This window comes from Podarcis muralis, chromosome 3 (assembly GCF_964188315.1).
Source record: "Podarcis muralis chromosome 3, rPodMur119.hap1.1, whole genome shotgun sequence".
Lineage (NCBI taxonomy): Eukaryota > Metazoa > Chordata > Lepidosauria > Squamata > Lacertidae > Podarcis > Podarcis muralis.
The window spans coordinates 17,034,877-17,057,787 of NC_135657.1; the positions used below are offsets into that span (position 1 = coordinate 17,034,877).

General features: G+C 44.5%; 1 protein-coding gene across 9 annotated transcripts in view; it reads right to left on the reverse strand.

Moving 5' to 3' along the window:
* Positions 1-22,911, reverse strand: part of SLC8A1 (solute carrier family 8 member A1) — a 287,090-nt gene that overhangs the window by 230,232 nt on the left and 33,947 nt on the right. The gene's annotated exons all lie outside the window — the stretch shown is intronic.

Sequence of the window (22,911 nt, forward strand, 5' to 3'; positions counted from 1 at the left end):
TTTAAAGCCTTGGAGAATAAAAGGGTCTTCACCTGTCACCTAAACAATAAAAAAGCAGGTTTTGCCTTCCTGAGAATTCGGGGTGGGGGTGGGGGAATAAGGTGTGAAACTTCTTTCTGTGGTCCTTTTAGTTTGCTTGTTTGCCATGGGTGTTAATGTATGATGAAGGTTTGCTGACCAAGGAGAGTCTGCTAATTTCCTCCCCTTGGCCATAGGAGCTGGTTTTAAAAGATGCTATCTCTGGCACCCATTTGTTACACAAATTGTGGCCAAAAAAAGAGGTGACTTTAAAAGGCGTCAAAACCACAGATGAGCAGAGCACATTCTTTCCTGCCCATGAAGAGTCACTTCTTTCCCACATCACGTGGTAATGGGGCAGTGCACAGACCCATGCAAGAATACAGAATGATGAAGCAATGGGTAAGGCTGGGATCTAAATAGTTATATTGGATGGGCCTAACGCCTACTAAGGTAAAGGGTAAAGGGACCCTTGACCATTAGGTCCAGTCGTGGCCGACTCTGGGGTTGCGGCGCTCATCTCGCTTTACTGGCCGAGGGAGCCGGCGTACAGCTTCCGGGTCATGTGGCCAGCATGACTAAGCTGCTTCTGGGTGGCGCTATGGGTTAAACCACAGAGCCTAGGACTTGCCTATCAGAAGGTCAGTGGTTCGAATCCCCGCGACGGGGTGAGCTCCCGTTGCTTGGTCCCTGCTCCTGCCAACCTAGCAGTTCGAAAGCACATCAAAGTGCAAGTAGATAAATAGGTACCACTCTGGCCGGAAGGTAAATGGCGTTTCCATGCACTGCTCTGGTTCACCAGAAGCAGCTTAGTCATCCTGGCCACATGACCTGGAAGCTGCACACCGGCTCCCTCGGCCAATAAAGCGAGATGAGCGCCGCAACCCCAGAATGGGTCACGACTGGACCTAATGGTCAGGGGTCCCCTTTACCCTTTTTAAGGGTTTGGCCCATGCCCACCAGCATTTTTCCTTCTTCTTCTTTTTTAAAAGCATGACGAGCTGATTTAGTATTTGTATTCCACTTTCCCAACAACAAATGTTGAGCTCAAAGTGGTTCGCAGTAATCACAATGGCATTTTTTAAAAAACAAAAACAAAACCCCATTGTGATCACTACACTATCACACAACAGCATATAAAGCAAACAGCAACAAATTCATCAAAACAACTAATACCATTCAGCAAAGTCATAGTAACTCACAATATCACCAGGATACTTCCTAATCACATGGAACCAATGAAACTCGGATCAGAGTGTCGGACCAAGATCTGGGAGATCGAGGTTCAAATCCCTGCTCAGCCAAGAAACTCACTGACTGAAGCTTGGGCAAGTCACAGACTCTCAGCCTAACCTGAGCTCACAGGGTTGCTGCAATGATAAAATGGGGAAGAAGCGAACCACATATACCACCTTGGGCTCGCTGAAGGAAAAGTGGTATATAAATGGAACAAACAAATAAAGAAATTGTGCAAGCCATTTGGATCTTAGGTCATGGGAGCAAAAACCCAGCTCAGCTCCCAGAGGACCCTGGTTTGAGACTCTATGCAGACAAGAGGTCCTGACGTACAAATGCACTTTATGGAAATGTTTACCTTACTGTGAATCCCTGTGGAACACATTCCCACTGCCCAAACACTCAGTTTCTCTCCAGTTTTCAGCGTGGTAGGTATACTCTATGTGAGATAAATCCATTCTACACTTCCTTTCCATTCAGCCACCATCAATTTAATCCATAGTTGTTGCTTTTTAAAAAATATATCTATATCTATATCTATATCTATATCTATATCTATATCTATATCTATATCTATATCTATATCTATATACAAGTGTGCTTTACGAACTCTGGTTACTTCTACTGAATACCACAGAGTTGGCAATGTTAATTGTTTAATTATATATACACATCTGTGGCAGAGAAGAAGCCTGGAAAGTTTATGTAAGATGCGAGTGATTGAAAACAGATAATTAGAATGGAAATTGCTACGTAAACTTAATCTGCAGTAGGCTGAGATTGGCACAGCTAGGAAAACACAGGATGTAAGGGTCAAACTTCAACCCGCAGCAACAGACCAGTGTGTAGAAGCCAGGCTGCCATTAACTTAATATAAAGTGGCAGGCAGTGGTGGAGGGGTAAAGTACACCAAGGCCAAGAGCCAAGCCCTCCTCTCCAGCACTTTCCACCACTAAAATTGCTTTCTTTCCAATGCCTTTTTCTTGAGCTGGGATCTGAGATAAAAAAAAACTGCATTTAAAAACACGTGATGCTTGGGGGAGGAATCTGATTCCCCTTCCCTCTCCTACCTGTCAATGCTTCACCCCCAATCTCCCACTTTATATTAAAATCAAGATGACCCACATTTATTTAATTTATTTATTTTGCACCTATATCCCACATTTTTCTCCAAGGGGCTGAAAGCAGTGCACATGGTTCTCTCCCCTCATTTAATCCCCACAACAGCCCCATAAATCAGGTTAGGCTGAGATGCGGTGACAGGCCCCAAGGTCACCCAGTGACTGGGGATTTGAACCCTGATCTCTGACACTCTAACCACTGCACCACACTGGCTCTTGTGTCCTGCACAGAAAAGTCTTGTTTAACCCGAATCCTGTTTACAGTACTTGTGCACCACAATGCACATTCATAAATCAGATCATTGCATGCACCGGTTTCCTCTCCAGAAATGCCCCTTGCTGAACTCCCAAACTTCCTTAAGCTCAGAAAAGCAGTTTACAGTTTGGGACTTGTGAGCACTTGCACATGGATTAGTATCTCCACTGGATCCCAGCCATTGTTATCCGCTGTTCAGATTTTTATCAAAGACGTGTCAACAAGAATGCAACTTCTTTCAAAGTGAGTGCACTAACCCCTCCATGGATGAACCTCTTCAAAACAGGCAACAATGTTTATGAAAGCAAATCTTTTGGGTGCGGGAGGAGCTGTTCTCTGGTTTGGATTACAATCCTAGCTGGAAACGAACTTTCAGGGCCACAATGTTCACCTCGAATTATAAATCACCACAGTTTTTCTTCCAAGTGCAGGAATTACAAACTTTGGCAAGGTCACCACCCACCACTAGGATATTGAACATATTGAATGTTCATCCTCAAGGAGAAGATATTTTGCAGCAAAGCTGATCAAAAACACTGGAAAAAAATAATAAAATAAAATAATCACAAGTATTACACTGAACTGAAATTGCCTTCACGTAGAAAAACAATAAATGTCCCCACAAGTATTGTGGTTCCCCATCAAGACGGGTGCCATCTGGACATATTTGACTTTCAGAACTGCTGTGTTATGAAACATTTTTACATGGGTAGATTATATTAGCAAATATAATGGTTATAGTATTGACATTTTCTAGTTACTGAACACTGGTAACCGGTGTAGGCAAGCACTGGAGCAAATCCTTTTGTTGCTCTTGTTTACTTGCAAGAGTGAGGGCTCATCCGAAGGCAGCCATCAACAGAGAGTTCTTAGGGGCCAAAGAAAAAAAGGACAATTTCGTACCTGTTTGGCCTGATTTAGTTTCATTTGAAAGCAAGGAGGAACATGGTTGAGGATCACACACACACACACACACACACACACACAGAGAGAGAGAGAGAGAGAGAGAGAGAGAGAGAGAGAGCTTACAGACAAATATGGCTGATAAAGTGACTCAGGGCATTTGAATACTTTAAATACTTTCCCTTGGTATAATAGAACCCATGTTTTTGTCGCCCTGTCTTGTTTAACCATAATGTCTGTGCTATAAATAGTTCCAGTTGCTACCTTCCACGCATTCGCATACCTGTGCTTTGTCTATTTTGATTTTATTTTATGCCTTGTCTTTTTCCAACATTGATCCGTAACTGTATATGGACTATGTATATCGTCATCAGAAACTGTTTGATAACACTGCATTTTGCAGAATTTTGTATAAACTTCCTTTTGAAAAGTAATGAAAAATATTTAAACTGCATGTATTGCATTAATCACCTACTTTGCCCGTAATGCAGGCCCCAATCTGGATTAGGACATTGGCATGGGTGTGTGGGCAATCCTCTGCCCTTTGTGATCCCGATCTGGTTGGGCCTTGTGTCCCTCCTACTTTTTGAAAATGAAATATATATACTGCTTGAGCGCAATAAACCTTCCAAGTGATTTATTTGCATGGAGAAAAGCTCCCATTAGCTTTAATGAGATATTTCCCCATGGGAACAGCAAAGGGCAATGGATTCTCTCTCTCTCTCCCTCTCTCTCTCTCTGGGCGGCTTCCAACAATATGTTTAAAATACAATAAAACACCAGATATTAAAAACTTCCCTAAACAGGGCTGCCTTCAGATGTCTTCTAAAAGTCAGATAGTTGTTTATTTCCTTGACACCTGATGGGAAGGCGTTCCACAGGGCACAAATCTGCCTGGATGGTGATGATTTTCTGAAGTGGTTGGCCTTCTGGCACTGGAGTCGCTGCTGGCACCAGTGAGGAGAGGAGAAGGGGGAGGTCAGCTCTGTGCATGCACACGCATATGACTGCCGGATTGGTTCTGCCAGTGCATTTGCACAGCACTCATTGCCCCTCTCCAGATAAACTGCACTTCCATGTCAGCCACGCCTAATGATTTTCCTCACATAGGAGGGCAAGGAACCCACTAAGACATCACTGAGCACATTTGTGGACCACACAGCTTACCTATATGGTTTTGCGGTGACCCCATTTAAGGCTTATGAAGATCTAGTGTGCTTTTTTAATTTTTCCTTTTTTACTTTTAATTAGTTTTTTTAATGATGCACGTGTTAATGGGTGCCGGCACAAAATGGCTGCCGTGAGCAGCAAAGAAGAGGAAGTGGCGGTACTACAAACCAGTGAGCACCATCATGCACAGCAAACAAAGCACTGTGAAGACCCATAATGATCCATGTCCCACATCCATGATATTTATGGGTCAGTCAATGGAGACAGCTCTGATCTGTAATTTGATGGTGGTTTCAGGGAGCAGAATAGAAAAATTAGGCAATTTTTCAAGGATTTGTTTTACTAGATTTGACCTAGATTTACTAGATTGGCACACACACATTCTCTGCCCAACAAACACTAAATTCTCTCCCTCCTTTCCCTGACTCCTGCTACTCTCCACTTTTTCTCCCTTTCACTTCCCTCAGTCCATCCACCTCTGGAATCTCCCAGTTCATCCCTTTTCCCTCATACCCAGCTGGGGTTCATGAGGGAGCAGAGTGGCAGATCTGCCTTGAAAACTTGATTATCTATAATAAATAATGTTTTTTTAAAAAATCCTGCCCCCACCCCACAAAAAGGAGAGAAAAGGTTTCTAGTATATATACCGAGTAAAAGGTAAAGGTAAGGGACCCATGGACGGTTAAGTCCAGTCAAAGGCGACTATGGGTTGCGGCACTCATCTCACTTTCAGGCCAAGGGAGCCAGCGTTTGTCCACAGACAGTTTTCCAGGGCATGACTAAACAGCTACTGGCGCACGGAGGACTGTGACGAGTACCAGAGCACATGGAAATGCCGTTTACCTTCCCACCACGGCAGTACCTATTTATCTACTTGCACTGGCATGCTTTCGAACTGCTAGGTTGGCAATAGCAGCGACCGAGCAACGGGAGCTCACCCTGCCGGAAGGATTCGAACAGCCGACCTTCTGATCAGCAAGCCCAAGAGGCTCAGTGGTTTAGACCACAGCGTGACCCGTGTCAATATACCGAGTATGATGAAGGAAGTGGGTTTTGCTTTATTTGTCTTACGGGCAATTCTTTTAGAAACAACCACACTGTTGCCTCAGAAATGTATCTCCCATTTCTAGTCACGAAGGGTGATCAACAAAGGTGACCAAAGTATGAGGGAATGAAAGAGAGCAAGAGGCTTGTCCTCTGTGTGTGTGTGTGTGTGTGTGTGTGTGTGTGTGTGTGTGTGTGTGTAATATAAAATATTTCCTGTCATACCTGAGATTGCTGTGTAAAAACGGTGTGACTATTAATTGTGCCACGTGGAACATTTTGGGTGGGTGATTGCTTCATACTGAGTCAGAAGAAGGCTTGAGTTAACTAGGGAGATAGGGTGAAGTCATTTTTTAAATAGACAGCATTTGAAAAACAAAAGGTGTCCAACAGAAGCACCAGCGGTTAACACGAATTCATAATTCAATGGATCCCAGCTGTCCCCTGAAATAAAACCCTCTTCAACTGACATCTGAAAACTAATAGAGAAGGATAAAATACGTAATGCATTAATTTGCTTGGGGTTTGGGGGAGGAATGCGGCACGGAATAAATCCGACCACAGTAATGAGGCACCCCAATGACTTTTTGTTCTTAGGAGATTATTTCAAGGGAGAACATGCCATGAAGAAACATTCAGGACGGTGGTGCCTAACAGCCCAATTCTGCACAGAAAAGACTCGAAAATAATATTGTAGAGCTGGAAAAGGGCAACCAAAGGAGCTGGAGAAGCTCTTCATAAGGAAAGGTGACATCATTGGCAGCAAAACTCAATAAAATAAAATTTTTTTAAAAGATACATTTTGGGCCATCCAACTTGGATGGTTTTAAAAGGGAATTGAACAAATTCATATCGGATAAGACTATATATGGCCATAGATAAGACTATCTATGTCATGATGGCCATATTACCGCCATTATCAGAGGCAATATCCATGGGAGAGGGCTCTTGTCTTCTGATATGCCCCTGGCTGGCAACAACAACGACAACGTTTTGTTATTTATACGCCACTCATCTGGCTAGGTTTCCTCAGCCGATCTGAGTGGCTTCCAGCACATATAAAAACATAATAAAACACTAAAAAACATTAAAACTTTAATAATAATAGTGATAGCTAGAAAGGAAGAAAATGAGAGAAGAAAGGAGGAATAAGTTTATATGGTAGGGAGGAGGAATGATAGAAATAGCTTGTGGGAGAATAGGGTGCAACTTAAGTGTGAAAGGAGAAGGGGAGAAGAAATTACAGGAGATGAGTAAAAATACTTTCAGGGGCATGTATATAAGATAAAACTTAGAATCTCTCAGCTTAGAACAGAATGCTGGACTCTATATGTCTCTGACTTGTTCCACCAGGGCTTTTATTTTCTTTGCTCTAATATATCCAAGGGATGACATTGGAGCAGAGCCGCAGCAGGTAAATGGAGCTCATATGATGTCTTGCAAGATATCAAAAAGGCAACTGGAGTACTGACTGCCTTCTTGTCCAGAGCAATGCTGGCGATTCTTTAGTTGAATGGGGGCAATAGTCCGGTCCCATTTTGCTAGCGGATGATGCTTTTTTACCCATAGACGTAGACACCTCTCAATGAGCTTCACTAGCTGAACCAAAACAACTAACACTTGGCCGTCCTAACATAGCCCAATAACATTTGCAACATTAAGTGAATTTTGGGCTCCAGTTGCATCATATATGGTGAATCAGCTTTCTCTAACAGATAAATATTGCATATTTGTGTTTGCTTGTGGGTTCATGTGTACCTCCATGCATGAAACCCATTTAAGAGTTTGCAATACATGCGTTTTATATTTGGAAGTCCATCCGCATGGTTTTGTTTACACGTGCAATTACTCAAATAAAAATTCTTTTGAAAGCAAACGAATAAAGCATAGGCTTGCCTGTAATTTTCAGTATCTGTGGGAAGCCATGTGTTTCAAGGAGCAATGCAATATTGCAAGTTCTCCCTTAAGATGATTCTGCTGACAAGGCCTGTTCGGATATTCTTGTGTGTCCTACATTTATCCAGAACTTAGGCAAGAGTTCCGTAGAAAACCCTCTGGCAAGAATGGGAAGCAGATGGTTCAAGAGGAATTATTACACTTGGGGTCACTGCGTAAGGTTGTGAGGAAGAGCAGAGCCTCATCACGGTCTGGACCAGCTCCACTGCCTTAAAAGGATTTGGCACAGGTACCCTCAGCCGGCACAGCTGCGTTGGAACAGATTAATAAAGCACCTGAACTTTCATTTGGATCCTTATTCCCACGAGCCCTTTTAATGTACAAATTCTTCTAAAACAAATTTCAATAGGCAGAGGCGAGCCATAAAATATATTGTATCATCTTTGCTGTCTTTTTGATGCACAGTCTGACAAGTTGCATGTAAAAAAAAAGATCATGTGAAAAAAAAGATCTTATACGTCAACTGACACAGCAAGAAGAAAGAATTTTAATGCAAAAGGGGTTTGAGGAAGGGGGGTGAGGTGGAAATCAGCATGCACATTGCGGGTCTCCATGCAGCCTGGCCTAAATAGAGCAACGCTTGACTCTGAAGAATGCTGAATTATGCACCTTGCATACATGATGCAAATCAAGCAGATTTGCTAATCCTGCATTATTCATTTTGCTTCTGCTGATTCACGAGGGCAGGGGTGCAAGGGGTGCAGGACGCTGAAGCCCCGTCCCTGGAATTCCTATCCCTTGACAGGAGCCACAGTTTAGTGGTAAAGCACAATATTTGCATGCAGAAGGCCCCGGGTTCAATTGCTGTCATTGGTGGCAGCAGGGCAAGGGAAGGGATCTCTGCCTGAGACCTCAGAGAGCTGCTCCACAGCCGGAGTAGACAGTGCTGTACTAGACAGAACAATGACCTAGTGCAGAAGGAAGCCGCTCCCTATGATCACTAGAAAGTCCCTTCTCTCCCCCGACATGCCACTCCTGTGTTTTCTGCTTCTGAAATTCCACCAAGCCTTGCCCAGACTGTGAGGGGTACAGCCCCAGTGCTAGATTCCCTGAGATCCACCTCCAAGGGCCTTCTGGCGGTTCCTTCACTGAGAGAAGTGAAGTTAAAGGGAACCAGGCAGAGGGCCTTCTCGGCAGTAGCACCCTCCCTGTGGAACACCCTCCCATCAGATGTCAAGGAGATAAAGAACTACAAAACTTTTAGAATACATCTGAAGGCAGCCCTGTATCGGGAAATTTTAAACGTTTGACATTGTGTTATAGTTAAATATGTGCTGGAAGCCGCCCGGAGTGGCTGGGGAAACCCAGCCAGACGGGTGGGGTATAAATAATAAAATTAATTATTATTATTATCAGTGCTTTTTTTCTAAAAAAATGTTTAGGGGTACTCTCATTTTGACTCAGGAAAATCACCATTTTATAGTTCAAATCGGGGGGAAATAAATACAGTAAATGGACAAAAGTACAAAGATTTAAAAATGTTTAGGGGTATGCGTACCCCTGCATACCGCCAGGAAAAAAGCACTTATTATTATTATTATTATTATTATTATTATTATTATTATTATTATTATTCCCACTTGGGCAACCTTCCAAGGGCCACATGGGAGAAGCCAGAGGCAAAACTGGAAGAAGCAAGAAGTGTAAATTTTACTTTGTGGAGTAGACTAGTTTCTATATACACTTGGTCCTCCAATCCTGGAAACCAAGTTCAATTATCACAGTTCAACAGCACATCCTAGTCTGGCAAAAACACCCAAGAAAGCTTGGTACCCTGAGGCTGCCCACCACAACACGCTTTCAAACCTGTGCAATTGCTAGATGCTGGGCCTTGAAAAAAGGAAAAGAAAACTTAAGATTTTCAGCCTGCACCTGTGGGCTGCACACAAAACCTTTAAAGCACATTCAAAACACATTCTTTCCCTCAAAGAATTCTGGACCCTGTAGTTTACCCCTCACTGAGTTACAATTCCCAGCAACCCTTAGCAAACTACAGCTTCAAATGTACCTGAAAGGTGTAGTGTGAACACAGCCTTAGTTTCTTGTTTCCATGCTGCTGCAGCTCACATAACGGCAGCATATACAATGTCCTGTTTGACAATCCTGACTCTCTTTCCAAATCCCTGAAACAAGGTGGCTGAAATTGCAAGAGACATGCTCTGTCCGAGTGACTATGAGACTTTATCAAGCATTTATCATTATTGCTTTTAGGAACATCTTCTGAAAACATAAGACTGGCAATCATAGATTACAATACATCTTTAAAACACAATTAATACCCAAATGAAAAGCAGGCAAAACATAACTCTCTGAACACTTTACTGAACCGCAAGTGGCAGTCTAAGGCTGCAAACCTATACCTACCTCCCGGGAGGAATAATTTTGAGCATAGTACATAAATGTATCATAGGGACGTGGGTGGCACTGTGCATAGCTGTCAAGTGTCCCTTATTTGAAGGGACAGCCAGTCCCTTATTCCAGAGCCATGTCCCGCTGCTGTCCCTTATTGATGGATGTCCCTTAAACGTCCCTTAAATGATGTCCCTTAAATTTCAAAGAAAGCAGCTCCTCTCCCTCCCTGCCGACCAGGGAGGAGGGAGGCTCCAACTGTGTTGCTTGGCTGTGTCTAAGAACGACTGGGGGGTGGAGCTTGCATGCCTTGTGTGTGGCTAGTTAATGCAAGCTGAGGGGTTTTTTGAATGCTGGACGCCATTTTGTTGCATGTGCTGCTGCAAACTTTGCAGAGCAAAGCCAGGCCGGGGAGCCATCTTAAGTTGAGGCAGCATAGGCCTTGTGGTACATGTGATTCAGATTCTATTCAGTTGAACCTCTGGTTACAAAGTTGGTTGGACAGTGTTCTCGAAGCTACCAGCTTGAGTTTGATCAGACTGCAGGAGGACAGGAAGACTGGAGTTCCTGGAACAGGTGAGGCTGCAGGTCCCTTATTTTCAAAGCTGCTGGTCCCTTAATTTCAAATCTGTAAGTTGACAGCTATGGTGCTGTGGGTTAAACCACAGAGCCTAGGACTTGCCAATCAGAAGGTCGGCGGTTCAAATCCCCGCGACGGGGTGACCTCCCGTTGCTCGGTCCCAGCTCCTGCCAACCTAGCAGTTTGAAAGCACATCAAAGTGCAAGTAGATAAATAGGTACTGCTCCAGCGGGAAGGTAAACGGCATTTCCGTGCGCTGCTCTGGTTCACCAGAAGCGGCTTAGTCATGCTGGCCATATGACCCGGAAGCTGTACGCTGGCTCCCTCAGCCAATAAAGCGAGATGAGCGCCACAACCCCAGAGTCGGTCACGACTGGACTTAATGGTCAGGCGTCCCTTTACCTTACCTTTACATAAATGTATCATTGCACAGCTAATAACTTGCAGCTAGATTCTCTCCATGTTTACTCAGATGTAAGCTCACTGAATTCAACTAGAGCTCCTCCACTGAAAATAAGCATACGGTATAGCCATAGCTTACAACACTTGTGAAAAATACTCACAACTAGTTTTGTCTTGGATTTATTAGGGACATAGAAGATATTATTAAGTGAGTGGGTTTTTTTTAGTCAATTCCAAATAATACAATAGGAAATAAAGAGGAAGGCAATGTCTTAGGCAATGCTGGAAAAATCCTAAACAGCTGGTCAACCAGCTGCCTTCAAATTTGGCTCTGACACCTAAGAATTTTGACCTACTTTCCATCCCTCTGCAGGGCTGATGTCTAAAAATTTGATGCTCGCTGCTATTTTTCCAGCTTTGCTGTTACGTACATCGTATACTGTAACAATCCAAGATGCTGTGGTTCTTGTAGCTTTGATGGCATTCTGCCACACTGAGGTGTGTTGTGCATGTATGCCAACTATACAATACAGTTAATTAACTTCATGCAATACAATTAATCAGAGCTGCCACAAAAAAGGATTTTGTTTTCATCAGGGCTGAAACCGACTAGCAGGCCCTGCTGGTCAACCAGCTGGCCCTGCTCATAGGTTTGCCATCAAGGTCAACCATCAAGGATGGAGGCATAAAGAACAGAGCCTTTTCTGTGGCAGCCCCACCTTTGTGGGAGCTTCCTTCTGCAGGAGGCACATGTGCCTTCCTTTTTAAAGCCTGTTTAAAAACGGCTAAAGACATTACTTTGTTCCCATCTGCTTTTAATTAATGGTGTTGGGCTGGAGTTTTTAAATGTCCCTGTTCATTATTTCATATTACATTTTCTGTGGACTGCTATTTGAGTGGTTTTATCCTGCTGTTTTAGGCAATACTGAGCTAAATTGACCAAAGGTCTGAGTTGGTATAAGACGTGTTCCTATGTTCCTATTTGTTTGTTTCAGAATTTATAGTCAGCTCTACATTCAAAGAGGATGCGGGTAGCGCTGTGGGTTAAACCACAGAGCCTAGGGCTTGCCGATCAGAAGGTCGGTGGTTCGAATCCCCACGATGCGGTGAGATCCCGTTGCTCAGTCCCTGCTCCTGCCAACCTAGCAGTTCGAAAGCATGTCAAGTAGATAAATAGGTACCGCTCCGGCGGGAAGGTAAACAGCGTCTCCGTGCGCTACTCTGATTCGCCAGAAGCAGCTTAGTCATGCTGGCCACAAGACCCGGAAGCTGTACGCCGGCTCCCTCGGGCAATAAAGCAATATGAGCGCTGCAACCCCAGAGTCGGCCACGACTGGACCTAACGGTCAGGGGTCCCTGTACCTTTACATTCAAAGAACACCAGAGCAGTACACAAAAATTGAATATAAAACAGAATACAAACCATATTAAATGTGTGATTGGCTTTTTTTTTTTTTTTTTGCTAAAAAAAATTAAGTCAGCAATAATTAAAAGCTGGAGAAACAGAATGGACTGATTTAGGAAGGCCTGAGAGAGAGAAAAAGATAAGTTTGCAATAAACGTCACTATTTTTATTGGTTGTTGCTATGGTCAATTATACCCAGACAGAATGAAAGGGTTAAAAATCTTGGAATTATTTTTTTATATAGTCTTTGCCAGGTGACAGAAGGATAAGGAGGCAGGCGCCAGCCAAGCCTCCCCAGGGAGGGCGTTCCACAGGTGAGAGAGTACACAGGTGTACTACAATTACAATTAAAAGAATTGGCAATACAAGGAGCTACTAAAAATGGCTGTGCAGAAACCATGATATGGATTTCTACTGAAGCTTTCTCCAGAAAACATGCTAAGCATCCAGCAGCTGTAACGCAGCCAGCATCTACACCAGAGATGTTAAACTGCGCTAAACTTGCTGTGAAGTGAGACTTCCCGTTCACGTTGTTGCAGTAAATTCAGAGCTAGTTATAAAAGCTATGCTCACAGCACAGAAGCCTATTAGTTCTAAGGAGAAATCAGAAAACAGTTCAATCCTATATACATATCAACTTGAACTCAGTGGGACTTACCCCCAGGTTAAGCAGGTACAGTATTGCAGCTGAATTAGATTTACCCAATGAAATCCTTCTACTAATTCCAACCACATCATAGTTACTCCAGCAGCACCATGACAGAACAAGTCTAGTATAATTTATTTATTTATTTATTTATTTATTTAGTATTATTATTATTATTATTATTATTATTATTATTATTATTATTATTACAGACTTCTTGTGCTCAGACCATTTTCCTTCAAGGTAACTCTTTTGCTGCAAATATATAGCACATTCTCTGATCATGGATGAGAGAGCTGACCTGGGTGGGCAATAGGGATGGGGAAGGAATTCAACCCAGTTTGCATCTAAAGGAGAACATGCCTAGCCACACTTTCTGAAACAACACGTGAACCAAAAAACACACCTTTCCTTTGAAACAGGCATTCTTTTGAATTTTGCAATGCAGTTCTTCAGACAAGCGATGGGTACAAAATTGTACGTACTAGGTTAAACTATGCATAAATATGCATATATAGTGAAAGTGATGTAAGAGAATGCATTATATTGGGGAAAACTTTCGCAAAAAATATGTATTTCAAGAAAAATTGCATTAAAAAATGTGTATATTAGGAAAAATTCACACTAAAATGCTGATGGAAGTAACTTAAGTGGCATATAATTTTTTGCTAAATTAATAAAATTATACACATATGCTTGCTTCCCCAGCCTAGCCTGATCTGGCCTTTATGTCCCCATTTCCTCTGTTGTTTCTCTCAGCCTATTTCTGATAGCAATCTCCTCATGGGAGGATCCTGCACCTGCCAAACCAGTTATTTGTAAAGTGTAATGTGCCTATATGGTGTTATAGAAATAAACTAATAATAATAATAATAATAATAATAATAATAATAATAATAATAATTAAAGCCGCTGCAAATCTTAACTGGAACATTTCCAATTTGGGGACTACCCAAACTGAGTCTTCCTACATTCCTGGTTCAGCACTGAAACTCACCATTCCAAAAGTCACCCCCACCCAGTAAGAATTGCATTGCTGCTGGAAGCTAATTGCATAAAATTGCATCTCCTGAATTGGCCTCACTCTGATCCCAAGCAGACAACTAATGACAACTCTGTTGCTATGGTAGGTTTCTCCTATAAACATTTACACTTCTGGGCTCTTCTGCACCTCGCCCCAAAAATCACCAGGGAATTGAGATGGTTTTATCAGATGCTGGAGGAGCATATTATTAGCATAACCACAGTGATGCAAATTGGCAGACTTTACCAAATATGAGCATAGGCATGGTGATGCTGATAGATGCCAGTACTGCTAACTTTCAGCCATCCATTGGTGCACTGAGCATTACTCCCGCCGCCCTTCTTGGTCCTTTAACCTATCGCTAGCCTAGGAGTCACACGGCATGCATATGCAACCCTCTGCAATCTTCCCATCAAGATGACTTCCATGGCACTGAAATCAAGCAAAAGGTGATATAAAAATAACCACCCTAATATTTCCCAAAAATGGGCAAAAGGCACTGGACTTCACTGAAGGCAACCCCAATGCAAAACATCTCAGGGCTATCTTATGTTTCCCGAACAGGACATTTCAAAATGTTTAAACAATTATGAAACCATGACTGATCATTTTGTTCTTTCTCTTCATATCACCGTGTCTGATTCTTTCTGCAGGAACCTTTCAAAATAAAATCAGCAGCCAAAATGGAAAGGCAGCTGTGCATCTATGAACAATAGTTAATAAGGTATGGAACACCGGAGCATCAGGCAGGCAGGCAAAGCCGAGAACTTGGATGGATAAAAAAGCTATTTATTTATTTATTTGCTTTCCTCCTTGTTTGCTTGCTTGCTTGGCACCCATCACCACCCTAGGTAAAGATAAAAGGTAAAGGACCCCTGAACAGTTAAGTCTAGTCAAAGGGGTTGCGGCGTTCATCTCGCTTTCAGGCCAAGAGAGCCGGCGTTTGTCCACAGAAAGCTTTCCAAGTGATGTGGCCAGCATGACTAAGCCACTTCTGGTGCAATGGGATACCGTAATGGAGGCCAGAGCGCACGGAAATGCCATTTACCTTCCCACCACAGTGGTACCCTATTATCTACTTGCACTGGTGTGCTTTCAAACTGCTAGGTTGGCAGAACCTGGGACAGAGCAACAGGAGCTCAGTTTGCACCAAGGTAACCCAAATTCTACGTCAAAGAAAGTTCAACAAGCCTAAATTATGGAAATCATTGTGAATATTGTGCTTATTTTGCAAAAATTTATTCAGCTAGGCATAAAGGAGGGGGAAGGAATAGTACAGAGAACCAGCAACGATACCTGCGTCATTTATTCAGTCACTGTTCCGGTTCTTGAATTTTACCACATTGCCCACACACTTTCAAGCCTTTATTCACAGCCTTAAAGACTAGAAATGTTTGGGTTTTGTTTCTAAATTAAGGCTGTGATTCTCAAGGAGCTGAATTCTGCACCCAGTGCCACTTTCGCTTGAGCATATGCTGAACTGCTTGTAGAACACTAAAGGCTCTGACTGCATCGCAGTGAGGTTTGGAGTAGAGTTTAATTTGTAAAAGGTTTTACAAATTTGCAAAATAATGTTTCTACTGCGGAAAGATGCAACGGCAGGATGGAATAGTAGGAAATTGGGGGCTGCGTCTGAATAAGTCTGTGTTCACCTTTCTGTGTGAATAGTAACAGACAAAGGCACGCTATCTACGTAATAGAGCCCAAAATCTGGTTCAGCATAGGGGCCCCACTTCTTTTGGCATGGTGTCCCAGATAATTGGACAGGAGTGTCAAAAGGAAATAATAGTGGCAGCAGATGAAAATTGGCAGCTACTTCAGCACTCAGAAGGAGCAGCCACAAAGACCAATGCTAGCATTCACTGCAAGAATTACTTAAGGGTTATGGTACTCAAAATGTGAAGCAGACCTCCTTAAGGATTTGAAGATTTGAACATATTCCATCAGCAGATCATCATTTCCACTGGCTTTTCCACAGTCCATTTTGTAGGCCAGTTCAAAACTCTTGTCATTTAAAGCCCTTACTAGCTCGGGGCCAGATTACCTGAAAAACCACTTCCTCTCATATGTACCTACTCAGAATTTGAGATAATAATAATAATAATACCCCCCCCCAAGAAACACACAATTCAAAGGCCATAGATTGTTTAATTAGCCAAAAGCCTAAGAGATAAGGAATGTTTTTGCCTGGCTGGCACCTACAGATATGCAATGATGGCACCAGGCAAGCCTCCCTGGGGAGAGCATTCCAGAAGCGGGGAGCCTATGCAGAAAAGACTTGTTTTTGTGTTGCCACCCCCTAGACCAGGGGTAGGCAACCTAAGGCACATGGGCCACAAGCGGCCCACAGGGGTCGTTTAACCGGCCCACAAGCCATCCACGAATCGAGCCGCCCGCTCGGCGAGTCCCCGCGCGCTGCACTAAACCGGCGCAGCACAGTGTGGAGACTTGCTTCCGTGGTGCCATAAATCATGTCTGTGCGTGCGCAGACGCCGGAAATTACAGCCATGCGTGTGCAATCCGGCCCACAGAGGGATCTCCACTGGAGTGAACCGGCCCAGGCGAGGTAAACTTTGCCAACCCCTGCCCTAGACCTTTTGTGGAGGAGGCTTCCAGAGAACTGTATGTTATGGGGCAGCACACATATGCTATCTATCTATCTATCTATCTATCTATCTATCTATCTATAAATAATACATAAAGTTAGTGTTCTAATACTGTTCTTGTTTTCTTTGTAAGCTGTTTTGAGTACGATTTTAATAGAAATGTGAAGAATAAATACCTCACGGACCACCTCTCTCCCCCTATGGGCCAACATGGACCCTGCAACCATCATCGGAGGCCCTTATTCGTGTGCCTCCTCCGTAAGAGTCCCAAAGGGCGGCAATATGAATACGAGGCTCCCCATTCATGAAATGCTTCTCCCCACTTTGCGCCTTCAGCTTTAGGAGCCAGGCGGAAACATTTCTCTTCAACTAGGCCTTGAGCTGACTAACATTCTATGGCGTTTAAAATGTGTTTGTGGGAGGCGGGGGTTATTGGTTTGTTCCTCCTTTTTTATTTTGTTTTACTACGTATTCTGTGTTCTCATTCGTATTTTTATGTTGCGAAACACCCTGTGATCTTCAGGTGAAGGGCACTATACAAATTTAATAATGGCCACTAATATTAAAATCTGACTTGATCTAATTTTGCAGCCCCAACCAAGTGCGCTTACTCATAAATGGAAGTCGCACTACATTTAAAGGGGCATGATAAGAATGAGAACGGTTGCACGCTGGTCCTGCTTCCCAGCTTCTGGTTGGCCACCGTGGGAACATGATGCTAGACTAGATCACCCTTTGGCCTGACCTAGTAGGGCTATTTTTATGCTCTTTAGAAGAAGAATGCCTATTATGATTATTTATCCAGCACTTGGATCTTTTAAAAGTACAAGGAGCCATGTCCCTGCCCCAAGGAGTTTGCAGTCTAGCAGCTCTATGCAACAAAGTTATCCCATTAGAAGAAGAAGAGTTTGGATTTGATATCCCGCCTTTCACTCCCCTTCAGGAGTCTCAAAGCAGCTAACAATCTCCTTTCCCTTCCTCCCCAACAACAAGCACTCTGTGAGGTGAGTGAGGCTGAGAGACTTCAAAGAAGTGTGACTAGTCCAAGGTCACGCAGCAGCTGCATGTGGAGGAGCGGAGACGCAAACCCAGTTCACCAGATTACGAGACTACCGCTCTTAACCACTACACCACACAAGAACTTCCACGCCTGAACAACAAAACTTCCCCCTTCCTCTACCAGTGTGCCCATCCCCATCTGTTCTGGTGTCACCTTCCCCCACCCCTCCGGAGCAGATTTGGGGAGTGTGCATGAGGAGAAAGCTCCACTGTGCAGGTAGAAGCGAATGGGATAACTTCATTGTACGGTAACCCTGTAATTCAAAGCAAATGAGACAATAGTGAAAGGAAAGGAAAAGAGAGAGAAGGGGAAGGAATATGTGCTTATTTCAGTCAAGCCTCCTTAGGCTTGGTTGCCATATAGTCTTCACAGAAAAGGTGGGTTTTGAGGAGTACAAGAGGTGGAGCCACAGAGATATTCTGGGAGGCACTTCCAGGCATGAACGGCAGCAACGAAGAAAGGGTAGATTTGTTTGAGGGGAAGAGGAGGCCTTCAGGTGGGTAAAGGTGGTGCAGCTGGAGGAGTAAAAGTCACAGGCAATGTTGGGGTGGAGAGACACAGAAGCAGTAAGTGTGCTTTCCGAATAAACAAGCATAGTGTAAGAAATCTGTTGTTTTTCTACTGAGAGAGTGCATGAGAAACCTTGGGATGCTCAGCAGATGCTATATATATATATAAATGCTGATAGCTCAGACGGTAGAGCATGAGACTCTTAATCTCAGGGCCACGGGCTCGAGTCCGATGTTGGACAAAAGATTCCTGAATGGCAAGCGGTTGGACTAGATGATCCTCATGGTCCTTTCCAACTCTATGAAATACAGTGGTGCCCCACAAGACGAATGCCTCGCAAGACGAAAAACTCGCTAGACGAAAGGGTTTTCCGTTTTTTGAGCCGTTCCGCAAGACGAATTTCCCTATGGGCTTGCTTCACAAGACGAAATGTCTTGCGAGTTCTTGCGAGTTTGTTTCCTTTTTCTTAAAGCCGCTAAGCCGTTAATAGCCGCTAAGCCGCTAATAGCCGTGCTTCGCAAGACGAAAAAACCGCAAGACGAAGAGACTCGCGGAACGGATTAATTTCGTCTTGCGAGGCACCACTGTAGTCAATCCTGGTATAATACAAGTTCTAGGAGTATCATTATTCTTAGCACACCCAGAACCAAGAAAAACAGTGAATACTGCATGCTGAGACGCCTGTCTTCATTTTTCCATGCTGCCCTGGCACAGCACACAGATATAGCGGTGGCCAGATGAAAGACAAAATCAGAATCTTAATTTATCAGGACTACCAGATAATGACAGAAAGTGGGTTATCTCTATCACATCAAGGCTAGTAATTTCTCTAAGCGGTTCTGAAGAAAAAAGAGGAGGGGTGTTGAAATCAAATTACAGTACTGGGAACCAAGATAGAATGTTTAGGTGCCCAATATTTACGGCTGCAGATTTTGTGGCACTCGGTACTGAATGCAATCACATGCACTTACATGGGAGCAGTGGCAAGAGATGTGCATTGGAACTGATAGGGCAGGAGGCAAGAAGCCTGAACGGTAGGTGGAGCCAATGACAGGCAGAGCCAACTAATTCTAGTGTTGCCGTCCTCTTTGCTGAGTTCTACAAGGACAACACTGAGAAGGAGGAAGCTGACAGGTTGTGCCACCCCCTGAGCTGGTTGTCAGTAAGAAGGCAAGCAGGTGGGGGCTGGCCAAGCAAACACTGGAGTTGGTGGGGCAGTGCCCCCTTTGCCTTCGCTGCATCACGGGAGTAAACCCCACTGTGAACTCCGTGGGGCTTTTTCTGAAGACGCATGCATTTTATTGGGATGCCTATGTTGCATTTTCTAGGCGCTACAACGGCTGGCTTTTTAAATAAAAATAAAAAATTGAAGCACCTGGAATCTTTCCAACATTGGTGCTTTAAGCATCTGGCCGGTTGCTGTCAAAACGCTGAACTAGACGGACTGCTAGGCTAAGCCAGCCAGCACACAATTCCGATGTTTTCTGACACAGAAGGACACAGAAGGACCACGAGGCTCTAGGAACCCCTGATATGGGGTGCCAGCAAGAACGGCTTCGTCCCATGGGAAGAAGGATCTGGGCAGCTCCACAGAAAAGTGTGGAGCTGGGGTAGTAGATTTTAGCATTATAAAAAAAAACAGCCTCCTGAACACCTTGGGAATATACAGTATAAAATTTGTTCAGGTTGCAGAAGGATTCGGCAGATGGAAGTGGGAGAAAAAAAATGTCACTGAACCACCTAGCTGATTAAAGATGATGAGAAGACAGAAAGAGAGAAATCGGTCCTGCGCACCTGGATGGATTTGAACAGACTGCCTATAAAGCTGGAACAAAGAGAGCAGCAAAATTAATTGCATCCACTAGAGCTAACCCTTTTGTATGTTATTATGGCTTTCCTTCTTTTTAGAAAGTAAGGCTCTTCCCCCATCTGTTTACAGGATTGGTAGCGTGTTTTGGCAGTTTGCTGCTACTATACAACCTACCCCCTGTTGGAAAGGTTACTTTGCACAACCAGGATATTAAAAAATCAGCCAGGCTGCTATTAAAGAATTAAACTAAAACTGCTGGTAAGATGCATTCATGCCTCCACCTAGAAGATGAAACCGACGCAATGTGTTTCTTGACAATAATGGAGCTCCTAATAGTACGAATCCCGCATTGCTTGGAAAGAGAATTAGAACTCAATCAGGGCTGCAGGTGTCTCTAATTATTTACTTTGCCTGAGGAAGAGACTTAAGTAAATATCTAAAGGGAAAGTGTGTGTTGTGGGGAGCCAGCGAATTTGCTGTGCAGGAAAAAGAAAAATCGATTTTCGTCCAACAGCAAACATGCTAAATCAAGCAAAATTAACAAGTGCTACAAAGGCAGCAGTTTGCTTTTGCTTGTCAGACTGAGCAACTGTTGTGGAAAAATGAAGAAAATTAGAGTGAGCCTCTGTGGAAGAACATTTTCCAGTTAACCCTCTACTTGCTCCCATGCTGTGCTTGAGAAATGGCATTTTCTCATCACTAACCTTTCCACCCTCTCTCTAACATGCTGTTTTTTTGTTCCAGGGTCTTCACTATACCTTGCCTTGCTCATTAGAAACCTTGTGTGATGTACAATTAGGGCTGTTTCGGAGGTGCCTTTCCCTTGCTGAAAGTCTGCAGGTTTCGGTATGTGCGGAGCTCTCTCTCCCCACCCAGGCACACAAGTTCGGCACGCCTATTTCTGACAATCTGCTTCAAGAAACACCTGCAGATGCTTTCGGACAGCATGTTGCTCGAAGCCACTTGGGCTACTTCTTTTGCTACTTCAAGCACCTTGCTGGAAATAGCCATCTCTAACCTGCACTTCTATATACACGGCAGGGAGTACCATGCAAATGCTCACCCACAGATCCCCAGCATGGCTGGCGCAAGGCTAAAAGCCACCTTCCCACAGCCATGGGAACTATAGCGGTGCTGCTACAGCCGTGAATGGCTCCACTACGGCTTTTCGTGTACGCGTCTCCCCCATCTCTTTGTAGTTAAATGCTTTAACACATTTAAGTCAATGCCATGATTAAGAAAACATTAAAAATGCAGCCGCAAAGAGACTATTTGCAGGAGACGCGAAAGGCTCCCCCTTTGCATCCCAAGGTTGTCATCCCACAGTTGCTTAAGTTCAGGGGAGGCTCAAGGAAGGAGATGTGCACCTCATGCCTCTCAACCATGCAGGAAGGCAGGATGATGCCCATAAGCACACTCCACCCCACCCACCCATGCAGTGGTCCCAATGCAGCTGTTCTACCCATCCGCTACCACATTGACCTATGTAGGAGGGAGCGGCAGGAGCATGGAAAGGGAGGTTCCTTTAGGTGGGTGTGTTCTGTAGAGATACCTGGATCCTGATAGCCTCTGGCTTATCCCTCAACCAGGACACCTCTCCCTCCCTCCCACCTACTTTGACGGCATCAGCCCTTTCCTCCCCGTCGTTGAAATGAGATGCAAGAATCGCACGAGGTTCCAAGCTATGGTTTCTCTCCCTTTCCAGGCAAACTCTGGTTTCCATCCAGAACCGTGCTGCCTGCACACACACGCGCTCTCTCTCTCTCTCAACACACACACACCGCTTTTCCTTTGCTGGTCACAGAACAGCGAGTTTGCCTAGAAACTGCAGCTTTTAAAAATAATAATAATAATCATCCTTTTCCTGATACCCTCTGCATACCCTCCAGCCACCGGCGCAGTCTCCACCCCTCTGCCTCCCATTTACTGCGGGAGAGGGGTGCCCTTTCCCTGGCCGAAGACGCCCAACGCCGTTCGCTTCCCCTTCCACACAAAACCAATCACACCCCAAAAGCCACCCGGGCTGGTTCCTCTCCCTCCCGCCGACGGAAGAGGGAAATACGAATCTCCGCTCCCAGCCATTCATCATCCCGGCTGCAGCGCTGTCAATGGAGCGGACACGCCAGAGGCGGCAGCCGCCGCCGCTACAGCAGCATCCTCACAAGCCCGAGCAGAATCTCCTTCTTCATATATACTGAAATCAGGTTTTTAAAAAAATATATATATATATATATATATATATATATATATATATATATATATATATATATATATATTTACCTCCTCTGCAGCAACAGGTCCCTCCCTCGGTCGCCGGGGAGATCCCTGCAATCAGCACGAGGTGCCTGGGAAGTTCCCACCCTGGGCAGCCACGCAGGGAGCAGCGGGAGGAGGGGAGAGAGGGTGGGCAAAGGGGGCGTGTTTGCGGAGAGGCGCGGGCAACACACACACACACACACACACACACCCCGGATAGGGAACCTTGCCTAAGGAGGAGGACCAGACTTAAGCATCCTTAAGCATCCCGCCTGGCGCCCCCTCCCCAACCCCACCCCATCACTCGTTTCTCTCTCTCTAAGCGTCTCCGAGGAAGGGCATCTCCGCACCCCACATCTCCCCGGGAGCCCCCCACAGCCCCTGGCCAGGCACCCTCGCCTCTTTTGCAAGATCAGCTTTTGAGCCCAGCGCCTTCTCTCTCTCTCTCTCTCTCTCTCTCTCTCTCTCCCCACCCCACCGTTACGCTAGTGCTCCCCTCCCCTCTCGAGAAGGCACATTTCCGCACACACTGCAATGGGTGTGGGGTCCTCGGCACAGG